The following is a 7,561-nucleotide window of genomic DNA, read 5'->3' as shown; positions in this document are numbered from 1 at the left end:
GTGGAGGTTAAGGACCATCTTGCTTAAAGATGAAAGGGTCAACCAGGAAATGAAAGAAGAATTAAAAGATAGAAAGATAGAAAGAGATGGAGTACTTCCAAATTCGTTCTATGAGGCCAGCATCACCTTAATTCCAAAACCAGACAAAGACCCCACCAAAAAGGAGAATTATAGACCTATATCCCTCATGAACATGGATGCAAAAATTCTCAACAAGATACTAGCCAATAGGATCCAACAGTACATTAAGAAAATTATTCACTATGACCAAGTAGGATTTAGTCCCAGGACACAAGACTGGTTCAACACTCGTAAAACAATCAATGTGATTCATTATTTCAGCAAGAGAAAAACCAAGAACAATATGATCCTCTCAATGATGGAGAGAAAGCATTTGACAAAGTACAGCATCCGTTCCTGATCAAAATTCTTCAGAGTGTAGGGATAGAGGGAACATTCCTCAACATCTTAAAAGCCATCTACTAAGAGCCCACAGCAAACATCATTCTCAATGAGGAAGTACTGGGAGCCTTTCCCCTAAGATCGGGAACAAGACAGGGATGTCTACTCTCACCACTGCTATTCAATATAGTACTAGAAGTCCTAGCCTCAGCAATCAGAAAACAAAAATAAATTAAAGGCATTCAAATAGGCAAAGAAGTAGTCAAACTCTCCCTCTTCACCGATGACATGATACTCTACATAGAAAACCCAAAAGACTCCACCCCAAGATTTCTAGAACTCATACAGGAATTTGGCAGTGTGGCAGGATACAAAATCAATGCCCAGAAGTCAGTGGCATTTCTATACCCTAACAATGAGACTGGTGGAAGAAAAATTAAGGAGTCAATCCCATTTACAATTGCACCCAAAAGCATAACATATCTAGGAATCAACCTAACCAAAGAGGTAAAGGAACTATACCCTAAAAACTATAGAACACTTCTGAAAGAAATTGAGGAAGACACAAAGAGATGGAATAATATTCATGCTCATGGATTGGCAGAATTAATAACGTGAAAATGTCAATGTTACTCAGGGAAATTTACACGTTTAATGTAATCCCTATCAAAATACCATGGACTTTCTTCAGAGAGTTAGAACAAATTATTTTAAGATTTGTGTGGAATCAGAAACGACCCCGAATAGCCAGGAGAATTTTAAAAAAGAAAACCATATCCGGGGGCATCACAATGCCAGATTTCAGGTTGTACTACAAAGCTGTGGTCATCAAGACAGTGTGGTACTGGCACAAAAACAGACACATAGATCAATGGAACAGAGTAGAGAATCCAGAAGTGGACCCGCAACATTATGGTCAACTAATATTCGACAAAGGAGGAAAGACTATCCACTGGAAGAAAGTCTCTTCAATAAATGATGCTGGGAAAATTGGACATACACATGCAGAAGAATGAAACTAGAACTGGTGCACTCTCTTGCACCAGACACAAAGATAAACTCAAAATGGATGAAAGATCTAAATGTGAGACAAGATTCCATCAAAATCCTAGAGGAGAACACAGGCAACACCCTTTTTGAACTCAGCCACAGTAACTTCTTGCAAGATACATCCACGAAGGCAAAAGAAACAAAAGCAAAAATGAACTATTGGGACTTCATCAAGATAAGAAGCTTTTGCACAGCAAAGGATACAGTCAACAAAACTAAAAGACAACCTACAGAATGGGAGAAGATATTTGCAAATGACATATCAGATAAAGGGCTAGTTTCCAAGATCTGTAAAGAACATATTCAACTCAACAGCAAAGAAACAAACAATCCAATTCTGAAATGGGCAAAAGACATGAACAGAAATCTCAGAGGAAGACATAGACATGGCCAACATGCACATGAGAAAATGCTCTGAATCACTTGCCATCAGGGAAATACAAATCCAAGCCACAATGAGATCCCACCTCACACCAGTGAGAATAGTGAAAATTAACAAGGCAGGAAACCACAAATGTTGGAGACCATGCGGAGAAAATGGAACCCTCTTACACTGTTGGTGGGAATGGAGACTGGTGCAGCCACTCTGGAAAACAGTGTGGAGGTTCCTCAAAGAGTTAAAAATAGACCTGCCCTAAGACCCAGCAATTGCACTGCTGGGGATTTACACCAACGATACAGATGCAGTGAAACGCTGGGACACCGGCACCCCGATGTTTCTAGCAGCAATATCCACAATAGCCAAACTGTGGAAGGAGCCTCGGTGTCCATCGAAAGATGAATGGATAAAGAAGATGTGGTCTACGTATACAATGGAATATGACTCAGTCATTAGAAACGACAAATACCCACCATTTGCTTCAACGTGGATGGAACTGGAGGGTATTATGCTGAGTGAAATAAGTCAATCGGAGAAGGACAAACAGTGCATGTTCTCATTCATTTGGGGAATATAAATAATAGTGAAAGGGAATATATGGGAAGGGAGAAGAAATGTGTAGGAAACATCATAAAGGGAGACAGAACATAAAGACTCCTAACTCTGAGAAACGAACTAGGGGTGGTGGAAGGGTAAGAGGGTGGGGGGGTGGGGTGAATTGGTGATGGGCACTGAGGGGGGCACTTGATGGGATGAGCACTGGGTGTTATTCTGTATGTTGGCAAATTGAACACCAATAAAAAACAAATTTATTATTAAAAAAAGAATATATTATGTGTAGCTATTACTAACATTACATAGTGTAACATGAAAATATGTCAGTTGTTCAAATGAAAATAATTTTATGTTTTTTTTGAGTAGAGAAAAGCAACATAAGGAGATATCCTTAATATCTCTGTGTCTGATGATGAAAAATATTAAAAGAAAATTTTAAGGGGCTTATGCAGACAGTTGGAAATTTTAGTTGCATAAAAACCACAGCATTTAATAAAATAGGGGTATGAATCTAAAAAATGTCAAAAAAATATTTCACATTAAATTTTTACCCAATCTGTACAGTTTTTTGGCCTCTGTATAAAATATATAGAGAAATAAGACCTTATTCTAAGGGGTAACTCATTTATGTTAAAATTGGACAGATAAAATGTACATACTTGATATAACTGGAAAACAATTTGACTTTATTAGCAAGTGTTATGCTGTGGTCAAGTTTAATAAAGAAGAGGAGACAAAATTATTGGTGATTGTGATTATTAGATAAAATTTATGGAAAACTGAGCTTGAGCTGACATTTAAGGAACTATAATTTGCTGATGGGACCTGCGTTCAGCCAGAAAGTACCATCAGTTATATTTTGAATTTTGCCAAGTACTGACCAATCCACCCATGTATCTAGATTAAATGACGATAGTGTTAATTGAGCCCCTGCCATGAGCCAGGAAAGGTAAGTAGTATGATTCCTAACATTTTATTAACAATTTCGGGGCTGAAGGGCGGCGGCTGGGGGGCTGTAGTGAACACCACAGCCCATGCAGTCCCCAGCCCGGAGGTCTGGCCACAGGTGCAGGCTCCAGCTCCAGGGCCCAGGCACAGGTGCAGCCCCCAGCCCGAGGTCCAGGTATAGGTGCAGCCCTGAGCCCCGGGCCCAGCCACAGGTTTAGTCCCCAGCCCGGGGCCGGCCGCAGGTGCAGCCCCCAGGCCGAGGCACAGGCACAGGCGCAGCCCCTAGCCCTAGGCACAGGCACAGGTGCAGCCCCCAGCCCAAGGCCCGGCCACAGGTGCAGTCCGCAGCCCGCACCACCCCCTCCACAAACATGCTGCTATTTTTCAACCTCATCCTCTGGGAGCAGCTGGTATTTATGCTGTGTGGGCGCCTATGTCCTTGTCACTTGAGATGCCTGTGGCCATTTCCTTGAGGACGTGCCTGCCGTCTGCACACTGAGCTCAGCTGTGAGGAGGCTGCTTTCACCCTCGGCCTGGCTGGCGCTGCCCCCCTGTCTCGGAGAGCCTCCTGCATCTACACACCTGCCGCCCTCCCCCCGGGGTGTCCGTACAGCAGCTGCAGTGGCTTTGGGACCGGCTTCCGAGCTGGGCCAGGGGGTGGGGTAGCCGTGCAGCCGCTCTCAGGTGAACAGATGGAAACACCTGCCCCCCCCTCCCCCCCCGCAGAGGGCTGCAGGGATGGGGGCCGAGGGGCCGGGCCCTTCCAGCCCCGGGGTGGAGAACTCGGCCCAAAGGCTCTCGCAGGAGGAGGAAAGGAGCTGCAGTTGAAGTGGACATCAGACGGTACCCTCCTCAGCGTCCTTTTAAAAACCGTATACTGTAGTCCAGTAAGATAGCAACTGTATAGATTTGCTAAAGTAGATTTTAGGATCCTAAAAAAAAAGAATTAGGGAAAAATCGATCCAAATGTAGAGCTTTAGTAAGTGCACAGAATTATAATTTAAAATGGGAAAATTGAAATAAAAAATACAAAACAGCCAAAAGAAGAAAATAACCAAGTCCAGTGTTTTTTTTTGTTTTTTTTTTTTTTTTTTTTTGCAAATTCAGTTTTATTCCTGTAGTTCATACCTTGACTTTTTACTCCATTGGCCAGAAACTGAGAGTTAAGAGGTTGATTTAAGAAATCTATTTAATCAAATGAAACCGACTCTCTAAAGTTGTTTTAGGTTTGTCTACATACATATGACAGCATCCAATGACGTTTTTAAAGGATTTTATTTACTCATGAGAGACACAGAGAGAGAAAGAGAGGAAGAGACACAGGCAGAGGGGGAAGCAGGCTCCACGTGGGGAGCCTGATGGGGGACTCGGGGTCACACCCTCGGCCCAAGGCAGACGCTCAACCGCTGAGCCACCCAGGTGGCCTGACAGCATCCAATGACTTAAAGAAAAATCAAAATACAAAGATTAAGAAGGAAAACATAAATGAATGAAAAAAATGGTGAGAATAATTGAAAATGTTCTTTTTTTTAAAGATTATTTATTTATTTATTTATTTATTTATTTATTTATTTATTGATAGAGACACACGCACATACACACAGAGGCAGAGACACAGGCAGAGGGAGAAGCAGGCACCATGCAGAGAGCATGACATGGGACTAGATCCAGGGCCTCCAGGATCATGCCCTAGGCTGCAAGGCGGCGCTAAACCGCTGTGCCACCGGGGCTGCCCAATTGAAAATGTTCTTAAGAAGCAAGACCTTTGATAATTATAAAGTAAAATAATAAAATACAGATGGAACTAGAGGGTGTTATGCTGAACAAAATAAGTCAATCAGAGAAAGACACCATATGGTATCCCTTATATGTGGAATATAAGAAATATCACAGAGGACCATAGAGTAAGGGATGGAAAACTGAATGGGAAGTCATCAAAGAGGGAGGAAAACCATGAGACTCTTAACTATAGGAAACAAACAGCATTGCTGGAGGGAAGAAGGGTGGGGGGAATAGAGTAACTGGGTGACGGGCATTAAGGAGGACACATGATGGGATGAGCACTGGGTGTCATACACAACTGATGAATTATTGAATACTACATCAGAAACGGAGTATGTACTATATGTTGGCTAATTGAATTTAGAAAAATAAGAAAATATGTTGATCACTTCATGTTATTATTATTTTCTGTCTGAAGTTAATGATGGGAAACCAGACATCAGTGATAGAATTCATTCTTCTTGGACTGACGAATGACACTGAGCTTCAAGCTGTGCTTTTCCTTTTTCTGCTGCTAACTTATGTCTTAAGCATCATGGGAAACTTGACCATCATCATTCTGACCCTTTTGGATTATCGCCTTCAGACTCCTATGTATTTCTTTCTCCGGAATTTTTCTGTTTTGGAAATATCTTTTACTTCTGTCTTTGTTCCCAAAATGCTAGTCAATATTGCAACTGGAGACAAGACTATCTCCTTCGCTGGATGTTTCACTCAGTATTTTTTTGCCATCCTTCTGGGGGCAACTGGATTTTATCTTTTAGCTGCCATGTCCTATGATTGCTATGTTGCCATTTGTAAACCCCTACATTATACAACTGTAATGAGCAGCAAACTGCATTCAACTTGTTCTGTGTTCCTGGTTCTCTGGTTTTTTGGTTGTCATTGTGCCATATACAATGACTCTCCAACTGCCTTTCTGTGCCTCCAATGTTATCAATCACTGTTGCTGTGACTATACCATACTGCTGCATCTGTCCTGTTCAGACACACAGTTCATTGGAAATGATGGAGTTTATCTTTGCAGCAGTTATCCTCATCTTCACCTTGGTGCTAGTGATTCTTTCCTACACGTACATAATCAGGACAATTCTGAGAATCCCTTCTGTTCAACAAAGGAAAAAAGCCTTTTCTACATGCTCCTGTCACATTATTGTGGTCTCACTTTCTTATGGAAGTTGTATCTTTATGTACATAAATCCTTCTCTTAAGGATGCAGAAACTTTTAATAAGAGAGTGGCTGTTTTAAATACCTCAGTTGCCCCTCTGTTGAACCCTTTCATCTATACCCTAAGGAAAAAGCAAGTGAAAATAGCCTTCAAAGACATGGTCAGCAAGATAATGATGTTTTCAGGAAAATGAAAGTGAGGTTCATAATAATAAAAAAATAACAAATACATGTTTGGAAAATTATAGATGTACATTATTATAACATTGAAGTGTTTGCTATTATCTATCATCAATATTCCTAATGGGACACAAAAACAGTAAAACTACTTATTTAATGAAGCCTATTTTGCCATCACTTTATTTCTTAAAATTTTACAGGCCTGTGTGTATATGTGTGTGTATCCTCAAACATTTTCATGCTACTTTTCCTTATCTGTACCTCACTTTTAAGGAAAGGATTTGGGAGAAAGGCAGATTGGGAATATGACTTCCAATAGTTTCCTTTTTGCTACTGAGTTTTGCTTATCTTACTCACTGCCATATGGTGTTCAAATGCTGCAGTTGATAACTGAATAGTCAAATATACACCCAGAAGAAATCTACTTTGGTTTGTTAATAATAGCTTAAATAATATATTAGTGAATTAATAGAAAGTTGGTTATTTTCAAATTATATTATTCAGATTTAAATTTAGTGTTTCACTTACTGAGAACTTAGTCTACTAAATATTTGAGATAAAGAAAGTTCTGACGAAGGGAAAATCAATACATGTTTGTTTTCAAACTGACAGGAAATTCGTTAATAATGATTTATACACACATTAAACTCTGAGTGAATCCAGAAAAGAGGTAAAGGGATGATTCAAATTTAGGTTATTTAGCGACATATCATTATGGCAAATTCTTACAATTTAGTGATGTGCCTAATCATTGTTCTGGTTCTCTTTAACAAGCATATGAAACAAAACTATATTAACAGTATCTATGGTGTTAATAATCTTGTAAGCTTAAATCATATTATTTCTAAATTTCATACTAAACTTTACATTTTTGTAATCTGATCTCCTCAGGCAGAATGTCCATCACAAGCTGATATTTTCTGAACATTGCTTGTTCATATTAATTTCTCAGAAAGCATGGGCCAAACTCATACTATGATTTTTAAATTTTTAGATTTAAAGAAGCCAAAAAATGAATTAAAGAAGCTATAAATGTTTCTACTTTAATCCTTTCAATGTACAGATGAAGAAAATTGAATCCTAAAGATATTAACAAA

At 39.8% G+C, this 7,561-nt stretch overlaps 1 pseudogene; it reads left to right on the top strand.

The window, feature by feature from the left end:
- Positions 1-5,537: 5,537 nt before the first annotated feature.
- LOC144311581 (olfactory receptor 2AP1-like) lies at positions 5,538-6,478 on the top strand (annotated as a pseudogene).
- Positions 6,479-7,561: the final 1,083 nt, after the last annotated feature.

The sequence above is a fragment of the Canis aureus genome, chromosome 3, assembly GCF_053574225.1.
Source record: "Canis aureus isolate CA01 chromosome 3, VMU_Caureus_v.1.0, whole genome shotgun sequence".
NCBI lineage: Eukaryota > Metazoa > Chordata > Mammalia > Carnivora > Canidae > Canis > Canis aureus.
The sequence above is the reverse complement of the archived record's forward strand: the minus strand, read 5'-3'. Positions and strand labels throughout refer to the sequence as shown.